Source organism: Macaca thibetana, chromosome 2, assembly GCF_024542745.1.
Source record: "Macaca thibetana thibetana isolate TM-01 chromosome 2, ASM2454274v1, whole genome shotgun sequence".
Taxonomy (NCBI): Eukaryota; Metazoa; Chordata; class Mammalia; order Primates; family Cercopithecidae; genus Macaca; species Macaca thibetana.
In genome coordinates, this window is record NC_065579.1 from 142070121 (window position 1) to 142092692 (window position 22572).

Sequence of the window (22572 nt, forward strand, 5' to 3'; positions counted from 1 at the left end):
CCTGAAAGGGAAGTAAGGTCAATGTCCACTTTCTGCTTGCTGGGTATTGAGCTGAGTGGCACTGGGAAGAGGTCATCAGTAGTGCAACAGGTGGATTCTAGCTTCCTTTGGAAGTGCTGCCAGCCAACTTCCAATCCCAGGTCCCTGGCACAGTGCTGGCACATCACAGGTCCATGGGCCATGCCTGGCACTGACTAAGGGCCTCACATAATTGTACTCAGCTTTTCTCTCTATCCATTCTGCCTGGTGGTGGCCAAGATATTTTCTCAAGAACATACTCTGATCAGGTTACTCCCCTGCTCGAAATGCTTCAATGGGTTGGGCCCAAACTCCTTAGCTTGGCCCTTAAGGTTCCTTGGGGTTTGGCCTCTACTGAGTTCACCAAGTTTCCTCCCGCTATTTCTCTCATCCACACCATGCTCCAGATCATTCAAGGACCCACAGCTTCCTGTACCTGCCATGGGTTCACATTTTGGTGCCTCACACATGCTCTTCTGACTTGTAGGTTGTTCCTTCTGTTATCTTCCAATGAACTTCTATTCATCCTTCAAGGCCCAACTCAAATGTCCCTTTTTCTGTAAAGATAACCCTAAACCATCCTCCAAAGAGTTGCTTTCTCCTATGGGCTTCATAGTGCTCTGTCTACCTCTCCGTCATAACAGCTAACTTTTTGTATTTGTAGTAGAGATGGAGTTTTATCATGTTGCCCAAGCTGGTCTCAAATTCCTGGGTTCAAGTGATCCACCTGCCTTGGCATCCCAAAGTGTTGGAATTACAGGCGTGAGCCACCGAGCCCAGCCTGTTTATTTCTTTCTATATCTGTCTCCTGCTCTGGACCACAAGCTTGATAGGCTAGGAATTGTGCCTGCTTTCCCAGAAGTCCCCAGTGCTCAGCCTGGGGCATCCCAGCTTCCTGGCCTGGAGAAAAGGCAGGAGGGTGTGTCTGTGCACCAAGCACTGTCTGACCTCTTCTGACTTGTCTTTACCTGCAGGATGGGCAATGACAAAGTCTCCTCCGTTTTCTTCTTTAAGATCTTCTTTAGTACCAAACATTCTTTGGCAGCCACAGTATCCTTCAAAACCCAGGCAAGGCATGCGGAGCTGGGGAAATTGCTGCAGGCAGGGAGCCCATGTCTTGGTGTCTCTCCTACATCTGTAGAGCTCCCTTGGCTGCTGCCTGCTTATCTGTAAAGTGGGAAAGTAACTAATCTTCCAAGATTAGACGAGATCATGCCTGTCAAAGAGCCATAGAAACTGGAAGACACTGGCCACTGTGATTTCTCTGTCTCTGGTGTTTGCCTTCAGTCCATTTCTGAGTATTTTACTATAAGCATTTAAAACATCCTCACCACGTTTAGGAAATCGCTGTCCCCAAAATGATGCCTATGTGAGTTTTTGCTGTTGAAGGAATCTCTGATGGTGCCCGCATTTAAAACGTCCTCACCACATTAGGAAATTACCCTCCCCAAAGTGGTGACTATGTGAGTTGCTGTTGAAGGAATTTCTGACGGTGCCCGCATTTACAACCAAGTGCCTTCAAGGGAGCCGACTTTGCCTTCAAGCTTCAATAACTTGTTTTTTCTCTTTCTTTCTTTTTTTTTTTTTTTTTTTTTTTGAGACAGGGTTTTGTTCTGTCGCCCAGGCTGGACTGCAGTAGCACCATCACAGCTCTCTGTAGCCTCAACCCCCAGGGCTCAAGTGATCCTCCCACCTTATCCTCCCTAGTAGCTGGAACTACAGGCTCATGCCACCACGCCCGGCTAATTTTTGTGTGTGTGTGTGTTTTTTTTTTTTTTTTTGTAGATGGAGTTTCGCCATAGTAACTTGTTTTTCTACCAAATAGACTCTAAAAGGGACTATAGTGACTGGTGCACTAACGCCAGCTGATGCATGCCTGCATTTTTTAAAGTTTTTAATGGGTAACTGTTTAATTCTTCCCAGGGAGATATTTTCTAGGTGATAGAGATATTTCGTAAATAATATACTTTCTTAGTGTTAGAGGGGAAGCAAGGAATGAAAAGTCAAAGCACCAAAAGTAAAACTATTTTGCCCTAAGTCAGGTCTAGGGATGGGAAACAGGATTCATTTTAACTCTAAGGAGTGAACGTAGGGATCTTTGGGACATCTTTCTGTCAGGCAGAGTCGTCTGGAACACTTCCTAGAGATCTTGACCTGTCGCCGTAAGTAGGGGAGGCTAATTAAAGGAAATAAAATTCTAGTAGCCAGGAGATTCCAACGTGCTGAAAAAACAAAGGCAGCCAACCTCCAAATTGCTAAGTAAGCTCCCTGCTCTGGCCCTGCCCAACTTCCCCTTCCAACCACCCAAACGCTCTTTGCTTTGCCTTATTTTCAACTACCTACACTTACCCTTCTCTGTTTACCCTGAGGGATTAGCAGAGACGGCCCTTGAAACTGAGGCTAATTCTGCAACTGAGGCTCCCGGACCCCAACTGTGGGTCCCTCCAGGGCTGACACTATCTCTTCCTTGTCCTGTGTCCAATGCAGGGCCCACTAGCAGGGTGTAGTGGTTCAGACTGTGGACAGGGAAATGCAGCAAAAAAATGCAAATGAAAACTGCTAGATACTACTGTACCTCCAACAGAAAGACTAAAATCAAAACGACTGATCATTGGCTGGGCGTGGTGGCTCATGGCTGTAATCCCAGCACTTTGGGAAGCTGAGGTGGGCAGATCACATGAGATCAGGAGTTCGAGACCAACCTGGTCAACATGGCGAAACCCTGTCTCTACTAAAAATACAAAACTTAGCCAGGCATAGTGGCCCATGCTTATAATCCCAGCTATTCAGGAAGCTGAGGCAGGAGAATTGCTTTAACCTGGGAGGTGGAGGTTGTAGTGGCCCAGATAGCACCACTGCATTCCAGCCTGGGCCAACAGAGCAAGACTCTGTCTCAAAAAAATATAAAAATAAAAATACTGACCATAGCAAGCATTGGTGAGGATGTGGAGCAACTAGAACTTTCATTCCCTGCTGCTGGGAATGCAAAATGGTACAGCCACTTGAGAAAACACTTCTGTGGTTGATTATTAAAGTTAAATATGCACTTCACCATATGACCCAGCAATTCCACTCATAGGTATTTTCAAAAGTGAAATGAGAACATACAACCACACAAAGACTTGCACATAAATGTTCATAGCATCATTATTCATTATAGCCCAAAAGTGAAAACTACCCAAATGTCCATCAACTGATGAATGGATAAACACAATGTGGTCTCTCCATACAATGGAATAATATTCAGCCATGAAAAGGAATGAAGTATTGATACATCCTATAACATGTATGAACCTTAAAAACATTACACTACATGAAAGAAGCCAGACACAAAAGGCCACATGGTATATTAGTCTGTTTATATGAAACATCCAGAAGGCAAATCCATAGACAGAAACTAAATGAGGGTTGCTTAAGGCTGGAGGGAGGAACGAGGGGATTACTAAGGGATGCAGAATTTCTTTTTGGAGTGCTAAAAAATGTTCTAAAATTGGCCAGGCGCGGTGGCTCAAGCCTGTAATCCCAGCACTTTGGGAGGCCAAGACGGGCGGATCACAAGGTCAGGAGATCGAGACCATCCTGGCTAACACAGTGAAACCCCGTCTCTACTAAAAAATACAAAAGACTAGCCGGGTGAGGTGGTGGGCGCCTGTAGTCCCAGCTACTCCGGAGGCTGAGGCAGGAGAATGGCCTGAACCCAGGAGGCGGAGCTTGCAGTGAGCTGAGATCCGGCCACTGCACTCCAGCCTGGGCAAGAGAGCCAGACTCCGCCTCAAAAAAAAAAAAAAAATGTTCTAAAATTAATTGTGGTAATGGTTACAAAACTCTGTGAATACCTGTATACTAAAAACCAATCACTGGTATCTCTCTGCTTGGCTTAAAATACAATACAATTAAAACTACCCAATTGTAAACTTTTTTTTTTTGAGACAGAGTGTCACTCTGTCACCCAAGCTGGAGTGCAGCAGTATGATCTTAGCTCACTGCAACCTTTACTTCCCAGATTCAACCCCTACCTCCCTACCAAGCAATTCTCCCGCCTCAGCCTCCCAAGTAGCTGGGATTACAGGTACACCTGCCACCACGCCTGGCTAATTTTCACATTTTTAGTAGAGATGGGGTCTGGCCACGTTGGCCAGGCAGGTCTCGAACTCCTGACTTCAAGTGATCCACCCACCTCGGCCTCCCAAAGTACTAGGATTACAGGTGTAAGCCACCACACCTGGCCCCCAATTGTACACTTTAAAAGGGTGAATTGGTGTATAAATTATGTCTCAATAAAGCTGTTATTTAAATAAATGAATAAATAAATAAATTGTGGTGATGGATGGTCATCATTGTTCAGCCCAACCCCAGCAGTCTTGCAGCTGGAGAGTCCCATAATTGGCAACCTGCAGATTGAATCAGGCTGCGGGAGCTTGTTTGGCTAGTGGTGTTTGAAAACAGTTTATGATCTCCTTGCCTTCAGGCCAGGTATGCTGCTCCAGTCCTCTGTCAGGGCACACAGGATACTCATTTACACAACCTGATTGGCTTGATGTGTTCAGCCTTGTGCCAAGGCAGGGGATCCCTGGGAGCCCAGAGCAGAGGGGGCAAGGCCCTGACCTGGCCTGGGCTTCTCTGGAAGCTCAGAAGCCGCTGTACCCAGCGCTGTCATGGGTGTTACATAATAAGATGACGCCACGCTGGCCAATAGGGCTAACTTGTTTTTGAACTGGCAGAGTGGAGTCTAGGATTGGGCCCATTGTCAGTGTGAGACTGGTCTGATGTCCCATTGCATACTTTTTTGCATAACAGCAATAGCAGACAACATTTATGGAGTGCTCACTGTGCAACCCCTTAGTATGCAGCATCTTATTTAACCCTGGCCCCAGCCCTAAAGCGGAGGTCCTAGTGTTACTCATTTGATGGTTGTGTACCTTGCTCCAGGCCACCCAACTGTAGGGAGTGGAGCAGGGATTGGAACCTTAGTCCAGACCCACAGTTGTCTTCACTGGAGCCACAGACCGAAGCATCATTTGCTACTACCACACTGTGAGGCAGGGAGGAAACCGGGCTTGTCCACAGGTCCGACAGCCAGAACCAGACTATTCTGTCCCCAGACTCTCCACTCAGTTCTGTTGGTGCTACTCTGGCTCTCACATCAGAAGTACAGAGGAGCAATTCATTTGCCCCGTGAGCAACAGGCGAGGAGGGGCGGGGAAGCACCATGGCCTTTCTATCCTGAGATTGGGAAGAGCTAGATGTAGGAAATTACCACACAGGAAGGAGTGTCTGGAGAGCAATTTAACATTGATAGGGAGGGAGGGAGGGAATGAGGAAGAAGGGAAGAGGGAGGGAGGGAAAGAGAGAGGGAAGGAAGGAAGGAAAGAAAAAAGAAAGGAAAGGAGGGAGGGAGGGAGGAAATTCCTTGCAGCCCACTGAATATTTGGAAGATGAGTGGTGTTATTTCTTGGTTGTTTGGTTGACTGGTTGGTTTTGGGGATCATTAATAATGGACAAAGCATAGGTTCAGCTGCCTATTTGAATTAATTCCTGGATTTTCTTATTTAAGAAAACTCTGGCAGCCAAGCCCTGAGCTCCTGCCTGATTCTCCTTTGGCTCCCCTACTCTCCCTCCCATTTCTTTTCTCTTTCTTTTTTTTTTTTTTTTTTTTTTGAAACGGAGTCTCACTCTCACCCAGGCTGAAGTGAGTGCAGTGGCGCTATCTCAGCTCACTGCAATCTCCACCTCCTGGGATCAAGCGATTCTCTTCCCTCAGCCTCCTAAGTAGCCGGGATTACAGGCTCCTGCCACCATGCCTGGCTAATTTTTGTGGATTTTGCCACTTTGGCCAGGCTGATCTCGAACTCCTGACCTCAGGTGATCCACCCACCTTGGCCTCCCAAAGTGCTGGGATTACAGATGTGAGCCACCTGCCCTGCCTCTCCCTCGCATTTCATAGAAACACGCAAAATCACAATCCCAATTCTGAAATCCTTATCCATTGAAGAGATAATGAATGGGCTGGGCTCACGTTTAGGAATAGATACAGGAGGCCAGGAGCGGTGGCTCACACCTGTAATCCCAGCACTTTGGGAGGCTGAGGTGGGTGGATCACGAGGTCAGGATTCTGAGAGCAGCCTGGCCAACATAGTGAAAGCCTGTCTCTACTAAAACTACAAAAAATTAGCTGGGTTTGGGGGCAAGCACCTGTAATCCTGGCTACTTGGGAGGCTGAGGCAGGAGAATGGCGTGAATCCAGGAGGTGGTGGTTGCAGTGAGCCAAGATGGTGCCGCTGCACTCCAGCCTGGATGGCAATGCGAGACTCTGTCTCAAAAAAAAAAAAAAAAAAAAAAAAAAAAAGAAATAGATACAGGTCATTTTATTATAGAAGCTCACGTTAAACCTCATGTAATTAGCCCAGAAAAGCAGCTCACGTCACGCCGAGTGGTGATGGCAAGAGTAGCTGGCATTATTGAGCACCCGTTCCCAGCCAGGTACTACGCACATCATCGTCAAACCTCTCAACGTCCCTGCAGGGGTAGCCCTGCTTTCCCTGTTTTACAGATAAGCGACCTGTGGCTTAGGAAGGTCATGTCACACAGATGCCCACAAGTGCAAGCTCTCCATTTTTCTAATCCTTGAGAGTGGATGCTTTTTCTCTTTATCTATTTTGTCTTGGCTAATGGCTGGTGATAGAGCTTTCTACAATTGGACCAAATTTCCCTGCCCAGCTCTTTCACAAACATTCCAGGTGGATTTATCATCCTGTGGGCTATATGGGGCATTCTCATTCATTAATCCGTAGCAGAGCCCAAAGACAAAAGCAAACAGGAGACTCTATTCATTTAAAAATAAAAATTTAAAAAAGGTGAATTAAATAGTACTCATCAAAAGAACTTGGTTAGGCCAGGCTCAGTGGCTCACATCTATAATCCCCACACTTTGGGAGGCCGAGATGAGCGGATCACCTGAGGTCAGGAGTTCAAGACCAGCCCAGCCAACATGGCAAAACCCCATCTCTACTAAAAATACAAAATTCAGCCAGGCATGATGGTGTGCACCTGTAATCCCAGCTACTAGGAAAGCTGAGGCAGGAGAAGCGCATGAACCTGGGAGGTGGAGGTTGCCGTGAGCCAAGATCATGCCACTGCACTCCAGCCTGGGTGACAGAATGAGACTCCATCTCAAGAAAAAAAAAAAAAAAAAAAAAAAAAAGAACTTGGTAGAGCTTTAAAAAATGTATTTACAAATTCCTTTCTCCTCGTTACTTCATTAGCTCAAATAACATATTCTTTTCTGATAGCAAGGCCCAGAGAGCTATCACCCAGTGGCTGTTTCTGCCTTCTGGCCATTCAACAAGTGTTCACTGATGACTCTTGGGAGAAAGTCAAGGCACAGAGATGAATAAGGCCCAGGCCCCACCCGGCCACTAGATGACATCCCTCCTGAAAGAGCAATGAATGCCAGGCCTCGTCTGATAAGAGCTACGGAAAGGCTGTGTCATGAAAGTGCAGAGAAGAGAGAGGGCTTTCCTGCCTAAGGGAATCAGGTGAGGCTGAAGGATAGGTAAGAATTAGACAAGAAGACACAATGAGGAAGGGCATCTTGGAGGGCCCAGTTTCTTCCTCTCCATCGTTGTGGCTGATAGGCATTGCGTATACCGGGACTGTGCCACCCACTCTATCCACATCACTCCTGCTGAGGCTGCTACCACCCCCACCCCCACCTTTCAGATGAGCAACCGAAGTTCCAAGAGGCTCAGCCGCTTGCCCAAGGTCCTAGGTGCATTGCAGAAGCGGGCTTTGAATCCAGCTCTCTTGGCGCCCTGCTGTTAGGTTGGTTTACTGTTTTCAAAGAACCTTCAACCACGTTATCCCATTTCATCTTCCTGTGCCTGGGGTTTCTCTATGTCTCACCAGCCTGTTGGCACAGATGAGTCACCCTGCCCGTAATAACATGAATTTTACTCTCCCGGCCTCCCCCTCCGCTCGCTCACCCCAGTCCTCCAGCCACCTGCACAGCCTCTCCCACTTCTGGCGGGAGTCCCCGGGGTGTGTGTGGTCTCCTTTTCCTCCTCAACCCCACTCATTCAAGTTCACTGCCCAAGAAGGTAGTTAGAGGTCACTCCTCTTCCCTGCATTCCTGGTGTGTGTTCCTTCAAGAATTTTTTCCCAGCACCAGGGCTAGAGTAAGGTGGCTGGTGAGGAGAGGGGAGACCATGGTTCTAGTACCCACTGAGTGTGGGACCTCAGCGGCCTCCATCATCATCCTTCTGGGAGCCTCAGGTTTCTTATCTGTGAAAGGAAAGGGGTCAGTTTAGTTTCATACATGTCCCTCTGAGCAGCAGTCAGATGTGATACAGTAAACCAAGGGCCCTGAGGAAATGGGAGAATCAGCTCCCAGCACTCCTTGGGACACACACACCAGCAGTCACACCTCCAGGCCCCATGCGTTGCGGGTAAGCGCCGTAAGGGAATGAAACTGGTGGGAAGGGCTGTTCCTGGCTGGGGGGACCCATGTGGAGGCCGTTCCTGCAGGCCTTAACACAAGCCAGATCCCGCTTTCAGAATTTACCAGCATTACCCACAAGTCCTCCCGGGGACCAGCACCAGGGCTAGAGTAAGGTGGACCAGCTGTGGCAGGAACCAGTTGAATTCCCATGTTAGAGCATGTTGGAGACAAATAAACTGATGAGGCTGAGAGAGGCAAAGTCACTTGTCCAAGGTCACACAGCTAGTCAGTGGTGGAATCCGGTAGAACTGGGTCTTAGGGCCTCCCCAACGTGGCCTCTTAACTGCTGTCTTCACAGAAGAGGGGCCGGTACCTCCTGGCACTGAAAAATCAGTGCAGTTCTGATACCGTTCAGTACTCCCCCTGCCTATAGGAATGATTCTCTGGATAGAATCGCACATTGTTTCCTCATCTGCACAGTCAGCTAGAACAAGAATTCCTGGAGCTCAAGTAGGCTCCATGGGGATCTGCTCCCAGCTCACAGAAAATTAAGCTGACGGCCATGGCTATTTCAACTGAGTTTTCCTTCTTTGTCGTTTTCTGAAACCTTCAGAGCCTAGAGCCCCTTGTTCCTGCTGGGACTTCATGTGTGATAGTATCTGGCTGACCAGGAATTGTCGCAGTCATGAATATCATCCAGCACTGTGCCGAGCACTTCACACGCATTGACTCATTTAACCCTCACCATGACAACATGGGATAGACATTTGATGTCTGTCTTGCAGAGAAAAAAACCAAGGCTAGAATAGGAGAAGTGTTTTGTGTCTTGCCAGAGGGGACCCAGGTAGTAAGTGACCAAGCTGGCACTTGAATCAGGTCCATGTAGCCCCAAAGCCTGGGCTCTTAACTACCGCCTTGGACTGAGTTTCTTATTTTCCACTTTCTCAGTAGTTCTTTACCCAGGACTGCACATTTGAAATACCCAAGATGCTTTTTAAACATACTATGGCTAGGCCCATGTCAGACCAATGAGGTCAATCTCTCTGGGACCCAGACTGGAGACCTTGGTTCTCAGAAATTCCTGGGGTTCCAGCAAGAGCACCTGAGCCTCAGCTTGATCAAGTCTAACAAGTCCTGGAAGTAGCGGGAGAAGGGTGTGGGCCTGCAGGGAAGAGATGACCTGTAGCTGATTCTTGTCCCCCTCGTGTTCCCTTCCACTTCTTCTCCTCTTCCAGCCCACCCAGGAAGCAGCCTCCAGCCTCCCTCGTGGTCTGAGACCATTTGGCATTTGGGATAAGGATTTCTACGTGGCCCCTATCCCAGATGGTGTCTTGTAAGCACGGCACATCATGGGTGCTCAGCAAACATTTGTCGAACAGATTCTTGAAAGACTCCTCCATCCGTTGCTTTCAGGCAGATGAGATTGCCTGGATTGATTTTGCAGGACTTGAAAGAACATCCACAAAGGGTCCCAGTGTCGCCCACCTCAGCAGGTCGCATGCCCCTCAGCAGAACCCCCTGGGTGCCCTTGTGCCACGCCTTTCCCAGCAATCTGTATTAACTTAAAAAAAGAAATCCTTTCTAATTTAATAGGTTGGAAACAATCTCGGTTTTGGTTTGAATTTACATTTCTTTGAATACTGGTGAGGATGAACTTTTTTTTCATACGCTTATTAGTCATTTGAATTGCTTCTTCTGTGAATTGTCTGTTCCCAATTTACTAATTTACAACGAGAAATGTAACTGCCAAAGGGACCGGATACACGTGTCCTCCGGCCAACACATCAACTCCCTTCAGGCACACTCCACAGAAAGCCAAGTTCAAATCAGAGTGGTGCTTGGTGAGCACAGGATGAGAAGGGAGGGGTCAGTTATGGGACTCCAGTGTTTAGCAGCATCGGGGCGAGCTAGACCTACCACGAGGCTCCCCCAAATCCTTGGCTTGGGTCCTTCTTCCCCACCTCTTCCCTCTGCCTCCCTGGCTACCCAAGCTTTCTTCGGAAGGACATGTATGTGCTTTCTTTAGAAACTCCACTGCATCCATTTAGGGCTCTCCATGGCCTAAGGTCCCCTCTGGGTTGTATACTTGAACTCTCAGAGGGCAATCTTCATTCCTTTTTTAACATAGATATTTTTTAAGACAGGGTCTTGCTCTGTCACCCAGGCTGGAGTTCAGTGGTACCATCATCATGGCTCACTGCAGCCTCGACCTCGCAGTCTCAAGCAATGCTCCCACCTCAGCCTCCCGAGTAGCTGGGACCACGGGCCTGCACCACCATGCCCAGCTAATTTTCGTATTTTTTTTAGAGAAGAGGTTTTGCTGTGTTGCCCAGGCAGGTCTTGAACTCCTGGGCTCAAGCGATCCCCCCACTTCGGCCTCCCAAAGTGCTGGGATTACAGGCGTGAGACAACGCGCCCAACGGCAATCTTCATTCTTAATCCCTTGCCTCCTTGGACTGCCTACCCATTCCTCAGGGGTTTGCAAGGGGTAACTCACACCTTCTGGGGTGTTTGCCTCCCTGGTTGTCTGGGAATTGTCCCCTTCCCTCTTCCAAAGCGACTCCAGGGGGTCTGCAAAACTCCACAGTGCAGTCCATATTTGAGCATTTATATACTTGAGCATTTTTCTGGAGTGAGAATCAAGCCTCTCCTTAGACCCTCATAGGAGTCTCTGACCTCCAAAAGGCTAAAATCTGTTGCTACCAAGGACTTTGAGAATGCAGAGGAAGATGCTAAATGGTGTAACCCCAAGAAAAAAAAAGAGAGGAATCAGACAGAGGGGCTCTGGGGGAGGGTAGATGCATGGTCAGGGAAGGCTCCTGAAGCAGCAGATTGAGCTTGAAGGACAGACAAGACTTCACTCAAGGAAGGGAGGGGTAGAAAGAAGACCGTAGGCTCACAAGGCCCGGCACCTCTCCCCTGGAGTAGGCAGCGGCTTCCTCCCTGCAGCTTCTCAGCCCCCAGGCCTCCAGAGCCATCTTCCAAAACCAAATCTTGCTGAGACTTTCCCTCCTTCCACCCTTCCCTGTGGCCCTACCGCCCCTGGGATAAGACTCAAGCCCCGAAAGACAGCATCTGAGGCCCTTTCACAGCCAGGTTGCCACTTTCCTTTCCAGGCTTACTTCTCCCAGGCAGGCTGCCTGATGGTTCCTGGATATGCTGTGTGTCCACACCTCTGGACCTCTGCTCAGGCAGGTTCCTCTGCCTGGGGTGCCCTCTCTGACTCGGTCAGTTCCTCCCCATTCTCCAAGACCCAGCAAAAGTCCACTCCTCCAAGAAGTCTTTCCTAAGCCGCCTCCTCCTGGGAGTTCCTCAGTCAGCATTGGCCACACTCTTTGAGAGTCCAGCTTTCCAGAGCTTCCTCCCCGGCTAGACTGTGAGAGCTTTGCCATCAAATATCGCCTTGGGTTCACCTGGGTGTCCCAAACCTCCAGTGTGGAGCTGGCATGTAGGAACTGAATGGATGAGAAGGTCACTGAGTCGCCATGCTGGGGGAAGTACCATGTAGAGGGAATCAAGAGACCTGGATTCTCATTCCGGTCTTCTGGCACCTCGGGTAAATTCCTTGTTCTCTCTAGACCTCAGTTTTCTTGTCTGTAGAAGGAGAGCATTGGGACTTGCCATGCTGTTTATTAAGACTTACTCCATACGAGGCCCTATTCTAGAAATGTACATACTATGATGATAGTATAATGTATATACTAATAGGAATGTAGATAACTAAAAGTATTTCTGGTAAAATGAAAATATAAAGGCAAAGTCCTTGAAGTTACTTGCGGTCTAGTTCTGGAACCAAGGAAGGCAGGACCAAGACCTTTTAGGGGAGCGTATTCCATTATAGGAAACATCATGCTGCTCTTGGCCCCCCCAAGGTTCCGTGGGGAAGGGAAATAAACATGGATGTGACAGTCAGGCTGAGCATAGCTCAGATCCCTGCTCTGTACTCTGTAGCTGTGTGACCCTTACAAGTCACTTTAGCTCTCTGAACCTTGAAAATTGGAGATTGTGTAGCTATCTCAGAAAGCTGCTGTAAGGACTCCCTTGGATGTAGGACTCTGAATACTAGGAATCCTTTCTTTTTAGTCCCAGGGAGTATAAGCTATAAGGAAAGGGAGATTGGACAAGGGACTCCATGCTGTAAGCCTCAGTTTCCTCATCTGCCAAATGTTCCCGTAACAGCCCCCTCTGAGGGCTGCTTTGAGGTAAACTGAGGTGGTGGGTAGCGCAACTGCACTGAGGCACTCAGTGAATGTGAGTTTTCCTCCAGCCCAGCAGTGGGGCATAAACTCCGTTCCGTCTTCTTGGGCAGAAGGTTTGGAACAAGGGATTCGGAAATGCTCTGGAGACAGTCAAGAAGGAGGCACAGAAAAGGAAGAGTCAGAGGAAGCTTCTGGAACACGTGAGGATTTGCCTTCTCCCATCAGAAAATGCTCTTAAACAAACAGCAAGCTTCCTCCATTAATAAGTCCTGTGGAATGCACATGAGATTTTTTTTTCCTCCTCCTTTTTGCTGATTAAGTTCCCCCAAAACCCCCTTAAGAATTTTAATAAGAAATGCAAAAATCAACAAAAGTCCAGCAAACCCTTTCCTGTTATTAAATAAAGGGAAAGTAAATATTGCAAATTGGACATATTTCATAAGAGGATGTTTTGTTTGGGTGAAAAAAAAATGAGAAAGAAAAGAAAAAGCTATTTGCTGTCTGGCAGCAAATATATGTCCTTGCTGAGTTTTGGTTTCAAATTTGATGACTGGGGCATTATTCCTGGTTTGCCTGGAATTCAGGCCTTTTGACATCTGAGGCAGATGCACCCAGGCGAGTAGGAAAGCCAGGTTTGGGCCATGTTCGGCCTCTTCTTCCATCTCTCTTGTGAGGAGACCGGAGTTTTTCAGTCACCCAGGAAATTAAAATTCTGAGCTCAGAGGTAGGGACCTATAGGAGGATCACACGCAAGACAAAAACAACTTGCAACGAAGATTTGTATGTTATTTCAAGAGAGAAAGAAAGAGAGGAAACATAACACTAAAGGTTGTCTGTACCTTCTTTTTGGATAAGATATGAGATCATAAAACACAATGTACATAAAATGCATCAACATAGGCAAAAGGGCCTGTTGTGTTGGAGGACATGGGTTTAAATCCCCCTGTTGTCACTTCTTAGCTGGGTTACCTTGGGTAAATTATTTAACTTCTCTGAGTCTCACTTTCCTCATCTTTAAAATGGGGAGAATAAAAATATTTACTAACAGAGGTGTGGTGAGGAATCGAAGAATGGGAAAACAGGCTGATGAAAGTTAAACTCTAGGCTCAATGTGTACTCATATTATTTTGTGTACTATGACAAATGGAAAGGAAGGGGGGAAGGAGGAGAAACGATGATCCTTTATCTCTTGGTAGTGAGGAACACTTTCCAAAGAACACTAGGGCTCGTGATTTCACATGCTGGTCAGCACAGCTCTGGGAGACTGGCAAAGTGAGGACTGCCCTTTTATTCCAGTTGGAGCACCTGGTGCTGGAAAGTGGGCATGGTCTGTCAAGGACACACATTAAGAAATGGTCTATGTGACCATGAGTTTAGAGAAAATGACAAAAAAGAAGGGAAAGAGGGTAAGACACCAGAAGGTGTGCCACTGCCAGCCACCCTGCTCCCACAGGAGGAACCACATTTTCCCCAGGGCCCCTGCATCTGCTCCTCGGTCCTCTGTTTCCTCCTTGAAGTGATCCTCACCTGGCACTCACTTCTCTCTGGCAGGGACAGCAGTCACAGGGTGGCAGGATCATTTGTGGAATGCCAGGACTGGGTTCTTACCCTGGAAATGCTGGCAAACAGGACCCTACCATGCCACATTGCCACAACAACAAATCCCAGGCTTGGGCTTCACAGGGCCAGCACCCGAGGGCTCCTGACCTCCTTCCCCAGCCTCCTCGAGGCCCTTGCGGAATACTGGCTACCTCCATCTTCAAACTGTTGATCTTAAATAGCAAAATTACTTTGGTTTTGTTGTTTCCTAACTTTGTACTTATTTGTTTGCTTGAAGCATCTTTTTACACAAATATTAAAATATACATTGCTGTACATGTTGCCTTTATCAACAAATGTTATGTTTTTGAAATCTACCTACATTGATATATACTGTCTGTAAAAAAGCTCCAGCCTGGGTGACATAGTGAGATCCTGTCTCTAGAATTTTTTTTTAAATTAGCTAGGTGTGGTGGCACAGGCATGTAGTTCCAGCTACCCAGGAGGCTGAGACAGGAGGATGGCTTGAGGCCAAGAGTTTAAGGCTGCAGTGAGCTGTGATCACTCCATTGCATTCCAGCCTGGGTGACAGAGCCAGACCCTGTCCCAGAAAAAAAAAGAATTTGCTCACTCCTTTCAGTTGCTGCATTGCTACATTGCATTCCACTGTGCGAACATTTTATACCATGTTTTACATATCCACTTCTCTAGGGATGAACATTTAGGTTTAGGTTGTCCTTTTTTTTTTTTTTTTTTCCAAGACAAAGTCTTGTTCTGTCACCCAGGCTGGAGTGCAGTCGAGTGATCATGGCTCGCTGCAGTCTTGAACTCCTGGCCTCAAATTGTCCTCCTGCCTCAGCCTCCTGAGTAGCTGGGACCACAGGCATGCACCACCATGCCTGGCTAAAGGTTGTCTCCTTTAAAAAAAAAATCATAATGCTTTAATAAAAATCTTTGTATTTGTTTCTTTGGGCATTTCTCTAGGAAATTTACGCAGAAGTAGAGTTTGTTTGATTGTTCATGGGAAGAAACAGGGCAGGAGTAGGAGTATGAAATCTAGTCCACCCTCTGATGTTTTTGTTTTGTTTTGTTTTGTTTTTTTGAGACCCAGGCTGGAGTGCAGTGGCAAGATCTCAGTTCATTGCAACCTCTGCCTCCCAGGTTCAAGCGATTCTCCTGCCTCAGCCTCCCAAGTAGCTGGTATTACAGGCACGCACCACCACGCCCAGCTAATTTTTGTATTTTTAGTAGAGATGGGGTTTCGCCATGTTGACCAGGCTGGTCTCGAACTCTTGACCTAAGGTGATCCACCCCACCTCAGCCTCCCAAAGTTCTGGGATTACAGGCATGAGCTTGTAATCTTGCTCTGATGTTACTCCCTGTGTGACCTTGGGCAACTTATCTCACCTCTCTGAATCTGTTTTCCTACCTATAAAAAGAGTATCATGATCATTAACTCACCAGGTTGCTGGAGAGAATTAAGTGGGTCTATCTTTTAAAAACACCTGGATTAGTGCAGATGGTAGGAATCCAGGTAGCTCTCAGCATCAGTGCTACAGATCTTTCTGGATCTCAGGTAATTCTTAATCCTTTGCACAAGGGACTTTTGGCCTTTAGAGCCCACGCAGCAAGGCAATGCCTTGGGGACTTGACCAGCCTGTCCCTTCACACACAGTGTCAATTCTGTCCCACAGCCTGGCCTGGTGTTACTCTGGCAAATAATGGCATAAATGTATGCTGCAGAATCTCAGCTTCCTCACCTGTAAATGGGATAGTATCAGTGACCTCAAAGAACTGCTGAGAGGCTCAATCTCTCTTTCAACATGGTGAAATTAGCGGAGGTTTTCTCTCACCAGCAGAGTGAAGCTGGACTATGTCTCTGATTTGATTTTTGTTTCATTTTCCGTTGAGGATGCTGAGTAAAAAGTTGGAGCTTAGTGGGGTCTCTGTATTTGTTTTCACCTCGGTGAAGCAGTGTCCGCCAGACGCTAGGTGGTTTAAATTTGCTGAAATGTCTCCATCTGGTGGACTCTGTGAAAAACTACAGGATTCGATGGTGTTTCAGAAAAACAATGGGGCGACAGCTGGGGCTGCCCTGCCCTGCTCAGAAACGCTAGTGGCTCCCCATTGTCTGCAGGGTAAAGTCCAAAAGCCAAGCCTGGAATTTAAGCGCCTCCACAATCGGTCCCCACCCTACCTATCGGACCTTATCACAGCTCCGACCTCCTGCCCCCGGCCAGGCCCAGCTCCTCCCAGGCTCTGGAACCAAGGCCCATTCCAGCCTTGCACGTGGGCCTGCCCTGTGCCCTAGACAGCCACTTGCCCTCCTCCTCTCCTCCTCCTAAGGCTAACCTCCCTTCCAGGGGCAGCTTATATGCCACCTCTTCCTGGAAGCCTCCCAGGCTCTTAAACCCATCCTGGTCTTCCTTGACCTCCCACTGACACTGTTGGTTATTTTTTATATTTCAGTATTGAATGTTGTGTGTTTTTGTTTGTTTTGTTTCTTTGGTTTTTTGTTTTGTTTTGTTTTTGAGACAGTGTCACTCTGTCTCCCAGGCTGGAGTGTAGTGGTGCAGTCGCCGCTCACCGCATCCTCTGCCTCCTAGATTCAAGTGATTCTCCTGTCTCAGCTTCCCGAATAGCTGGGATTACAGGTGTGAGTCACCACCCCCAGATACTTTTCATATTTTTTTTTTAGTAGAAACGGGGTTTTGCCATGTTGGCCAGGCTGGTCTTGAACTCCTAACCTCAGGTGATCCACCCACCTCAGCCTCTCAAAGTTCTGGGATTACAGGTGTGAGCCACCGCACCCGGCCTATCATGTTTTGTTAATGCACTGCCCTCCTGTATCCAGCATGACAGATTAAAAGAGCATAAGCCCCATAGATCCATATCCTCATCTGGCCTTCACTACTTCCTAGCAGTGACACCACGGGCATGTGCAGTAACTTTGGCTGCAGACCAGAGGTAAGAACGTCAATCTCACAGCCCTGTTATGAGAATTAAATAAGATCATGGATGCAAAAGTGGCTGGCACATAGTAAATGCCCAATAAATTGTCACTAGGGTGGCCAGATAAAATATAAGGCACCCAGATTAACTTGAATTTCAGATAACTTTTTTCTTAAGTATATCCCACATATTACTTGGGGGTTCTGTGGCACATTTCACCGATAACTGTTCATTGTATTAGATGTGCTAGTGATACTGGGGTATGTTGATATAGTCCATCCTCCCTTGGATTCTGTATTTACAAACTCACCTAGTTGCTAAAACTTATTTGTAACATCACAGTCACAGTCACAGTCATCTGCAGATACGTGCATGCACAGAACACCAAAACATCTGAGTCACTCAGTGAGCACATTTCCAGCTGAAGTTGAACAAGGAGACTCTGCCTTCTTGTTTCATGTCTCATACCATAAATAAGTATGCTTTTTTGAGCTCTAGTTTGTGCCATGTTTTTCACATTTTGTGCTTTTTGTTGGTGATTTAACTGTTTAAAATGGCCCCAAGTGGAGTGCTGAAGTGCTGTCTGGTGTTCCCCACCCAAGACATGTGCCTTATTGGAGAAAATAGGTGTGTTAGATAAGCCTCCTTTAGGCAGGAGTTATAGTGCTGTTGGCTGCAAGTTCAATGTTGATGAATCAACAAATTAGATAAGGTGTCTTTAAACAGAAACACATGAAGTGAGGTTATGTATTGACCAGTTGATGAAAATGTTGCGACCAGAGACTCACAGACACCTAACCTTGTATTTCTCCTGGAAACATAGTTCAGTATTTTCTTTTTTTTTTTTTTTTTTTTTGAGACGGAGTCTTGCTCTTACCCAGGCTGGAGTGCAGTGGCACGATCTTGGCTCACTGCAAGCTCTGCCTCCTGCATTCACGCCATTCTCCTGCCTCAGCCTCCCAAGTAGCTGGAACCACAGGCGCCCGCCACCTCGCCCGGCTAATTTTTTGTATTTTTAGTAGAGATGGGGTTTCACCATGTTAGCCAGGATGGTCTCGATCTCCTGACCTCGTGATCCGCCCACCTCGGCCTCCCAAAGTGCTGGGATTACAGGCATGAGCCACTGCGCTTGGCCCCATAGTTCAGTATTTTCTACTTCAGTGTTTGTGACAACTTTATAGAACAGAATTACCTCAAATAATAAGAATGAACTACACAGTTGATATAAGTGTGTGTGTGTGTGTATATATATATATATAAAAAATGTAGATGCAGATGTATTGTAATAAAATTAAGTCCTTATCTATTAGAGATATCTACTGAAATATCATGGATGAAGTTATATAATGTCTGGGATTGTTTTAAAATACTCCAGCAAGGAGATATAAGTGTGTATATGGAGAATGCAAAAGAAATGAGATACCAAAGGTTGAAGGTTGTGGAAGTGATTTTATTTTATTTTATTTTATTTTTTTCTGATGGAGTGTCACTCTTGTTGCCTAGGCTGGAGGGCAATGGCGCAATCTCGGCTCACCACAACCTCCACCCCACCATGTTCAAGCAATTATCTTGCCTCAGCCTCCAGAGTAGCTGGGATTACAGGCATGCGCCATCACATTCAGCTAATTTTGTATTTTTAGTAGAGACAGGGTTTCTCCATGTTGGTCCGGCTGGTCTCAAACTCCCAACCTCAGATGATCCACCTGCCTCAGCCTCCCAAAGTGCTGGGATTACAGGCGTGAGCCACCGTGCCCAGCTGGAAGTGATGATTTATTGGACTATTTTCTCTCTACTTTTGTGTTGTATGTTTGAAAATAACCATATCAAAGGGTTTAAAATGCACTCGAGAAAATCTCGGGGAACTATTTCTTTCTTTTTAGAAATTTCCAGAATTTTTTTCTTTTCTTAATTTTTTTTTTTTTTTATGTTTTTGGGAGGGAAATTTGAGATCCCAAACCCCAATCCTTCCACGGGCTGGGATGGGATTTAAGAGACCTGGCTCTAGGAGACCTGCTTGGTTATCTCTGACAACTCACAGTGCCACTGGACCTGTTTTTTAATCAGTTAAATAAGGAAGTTTAACTGGACAACCTCTGAATCCCTTTCATTGTTAAAGCCCTCTAATTCTAACACCAGTATTTCTTAAATCGGCATGTTCTGGTTGGATATTACAGCCTCTCTTCAGCTGTTGCTCCTCTGCCCAATCCATCCTGTTACCACATCCTGTGACTCTTGCCAATTTTCTCCCTTTCTTTTGCAACATTCTTACCACAAAGCTTTTTGATTTTGGTTTATCTAAAGCCTGAACTACCTAGCCTAGCAGTTAAGGTCCTGGCAGCAGAGGAGCCACTGAATGCTGTGACATGATCTCACTCTACCAAGAGCAAGGCCACAGTGCAGTTCAAAAAGGGCCAGGCGGGATGCAGTGGCTCACGCCTGTAATCCCAGCACTTTGGGAGGCTGAGGCGGGAGGATCGCTTGAGGTCAGGAGTTTGAGACCAGCCTGGCCAACGTGGTGAAACCCCGTCTCTACTAAGAACATAACAATCAGCCGGGCGTGGTGGCAGGTGCCTGTAATCCCAGCTACTCAGGAGGCTGAGGCAGGAGAATCACTTGAACCTGGGAGGCAGAGGTTGCAGTGAGCTAAGTGAGCTAAGATGGTGCCACTGCCATCCAGCCTGGGCGACAGAGCCAGGCTCCGTCTCAAAAAATAAAAAGGGCCAGAAAAACAGGGACAACACAGGCCATGCCAGGCTACTGCAGAACGCAGAGGCAAGTCACCCAAGCATGCCTGGGGAGGCAAGATGTCTCCTGGAAGAGGTGATATCTGAGCTGAGACCTAAAGGCTGACCAGGAATTACTGCAGCTAACAGAAGGGAGGGAACATAGAGGCAACAGCATGCATGAAGGAATGGAGGCAAGAACATTGGCAAAGGTCCAAAATTCAACATCCATCATCACATCTAGCACCATGAATCTCTCCAGCAGTATTTGCCGCTCATCCTTGCAACCCTTCTTTGCCTCCTGCCTAGTCTGTGAGGTGGAACTCCTGTGATTCATATTTGGGAAGGTATATATTGGACTCCCCATAGGCCTCCTTTAAAATAACCAGGGCAGGAGAAATTTACACTTCCTATTGCACTCTAGTTTTGCTCATCTCCCATAATTCTGATGGCCTATTTTTCAGCAAACTTAAGCTCAGAAAGGTTGTCAGTCATTCAGGCTCACACAGTCAGTGAAGGGGAAAATGGGGATGCAGAGCAGGTGGACCTGCCACCTGTTGTCCCTTTAACTGCACAGGCAGTCTGGGCACACACAGGCTTCTGGCCAGGTGTCTGCCAGAGGAAAGGTCTTTGCAAGTTCTCCGCATGCTGCAGCGTATACAGGTGCGCTACTGTGATCCTCTTTCTACATTGAGAAAGATGAGATCAGTTTTCTCAGGGCCAATTATAAAGTCCTGCCGGTCGCCTCAAATATCCCATCCTCCGAGAGCCGAAGACTCTAGGTATCTCCCACCTCCCACGTGACTATGTGACATCTGACAGGTAACTTCATCTCATCTGTAAAATGGGTCTTGCAGGACCGTTCTGGTATCCGTACAATCCTGCAGAAAGCAGCAAAGAGCACACCCAGCCTCCGCCTCATACTCCGCAGTGGCAGAGCTGGCGCACAGAACACCCGCCAACCGGCCACGCGCAGGGGCACTCCACCAAGTCCCGACAGGCGCTCTGCGGCTGCGCACTAGGCTGGCTTTGCGGCCGCACTGCTTGATGGCAGCGGTGTCCGCCCCACGGCCGGCGTTGCCGAGGTAACGGCGAGCGCGTGGGGCCAAGAAAGGTAAGGGCCCTGGGCGAAGAACGCGCGGCGCCTTCCGAGTTTGGTGTTTTGCCGCGAGAGGAAATCTCGCTCTTCGAAAGCCCTCCAGGGCGAGAGCGGAAAGGGCTCGGGTACTGTGGTGGGGTCGCACAGCCGGCCGAGACAGTGCCGGGACGGGGAGCCAGGCTTCCGAGCGCGCTTGCTTACTGACTCCTCCGCGTCTTCCTCGTGCGCCTGCAGCCCTTGGTTCTTGGAAACGCCGACGCCTTGCTCAGGGCTGGTGGGGCTGGGGCGCAAGGTGCAGCTGACGGTGCCCGAGAGGAGCTTCAGCCTCTGGTGGGGTTCGGTCGGGTGTGGGGGTAGTCAGGGAAAGAAGCAAAGGGGTAAGTTAAGATAGGGAGTTAGGAATTCGCGGGGCCCTTAACGCTATTTGGGTGCGCAGTTGTTTATTTGTATTAATAGTTGCAGCTGTCGTCTGGCGAGCGCTTTCCACGTGGTAGGCCCCGAACAAAACGCCTTCTGCAAAATTATGCATTTAATCCTCACAACAACTTTCAAAGGCTTGTCATCTGTTTCTATGGCTTATTTTCAGGTTCTAACTTGAAAGCTCCCCAGAGGCAGGATTGTTTACCTTGTCCCTTTCATCCTTGCCTCCCTGAGCCCAGGAGGTGCGCAGGTGGTGCTTGAAGCGTGTTTTGGTTGGGAGAAGGTGAAATTTCCTGGGTGGGAGGTTTTTAAACCACGTTTGTTTGGCACCTAGTCCAGGAAGGTTGGAAAATTAAATGGAGCCACCGCCCACTTTTTTGTTTGTTGTTCTGATAGACATTTACCAGCACCTAAGAGGTGTTAGCTTGTGTGCTCAAGGGAAGAATAAGAAACAGACCTTGCTTTTAATAGAAAGTAAGAATAGGCAGTTCTGGAGTCAGGTGTGCGCAGGTTGGGGAAAGGAGAAGTAACGATTTCTCAGGGGTGCTCCAGGCCCTTCTGAGTCACATTCCCTATCTGTACAATGGAAATAAAAATAGTCTTTACCTCAGGGGGCTATTGGGATTAAGTGAGTTTGAATAGACCGTGCTGTTAACAGGTGGTTGGCTACGTGTTAAAATCACCTGGGTCCTCCCAGGAAATTCTGATGTAATTGATTGCAGGTGAGGACTGGGCATGAGGCGTTAAGGGTAGCTAAGCTTGAGGGCCACTGTGTGTGATGTACCACTCCCAGGTTTAATTTTCCTAATCTACATTTTTCAGTCATCATTCTCAACTTAAGAACCTGCAGTGACTCCAATTCCAAACCAGCCTTTGCATCCCAAACCTCTTGACAACTAACCCAGTCTTTCCTGTATGTTTTTGTGCACCTCAGGCACGGCTCTTCTTTCTTATCTGTGGAATGAGGATAGTACAGTCAGCTGTCCCTATCAGGTTCCGAATCTGTGGATTCAACCAATATTACATCAAAAAATATTTGGAAAAAGACATTTAAAAAATACTAATTATTTGGCATTTACATTGTGTTAGGTATTATAAGTAATCTAAGTCATCTAGAGATGACTTAAAGTAGATGGGAAGACGGGCATAGGTTACATGCAAATACTGCATTTTATGTAAGGGACT

The 22572-nt window shown here is 47.4% G+C and overlaps 3 protein-coding genes across 5 annotated transcripts in view; 2 read left to right on the forward strand and 1 right to left on the reverse strand.

The window, feature by feature from the left end:
* The window catches only part of TSEN2 (tRNA splicing endonuclease subunit 2), a 728632-nt gene that overhangs the window by 659326 nt on the left and 46734 nt on the right, over positions 1 to 22572 (forward strand). The window contains exon 2 of one of the 3 annotated variants that reach the window (XM_050781488.1): positions 20962 to 20982. The gene's annotated coding sequence lies outside the window, so the exon portion shown is untranslated. The other 2 variants (XM_050781489.1, XM_050781490.1) reach the window with 2 other exon arrangements.
* Positions 1 to 22572, reverse strand: part of TIMP4 (TIMP metallopeptidase inhibitor 4) — a 328069-nt gene that overhangs the window by 304889 nt on the left and 608 nt on the right. The window lies entirely within an intron of this gene.
* Positions 1 to 22572, forward strand: part of MKRN2 (makorin ring finger protein 2) — a 135695-nt gene that overhangs the window by 13330 nt on the left and 99793 nt on the right. The window lies entirely within an intron of this gene.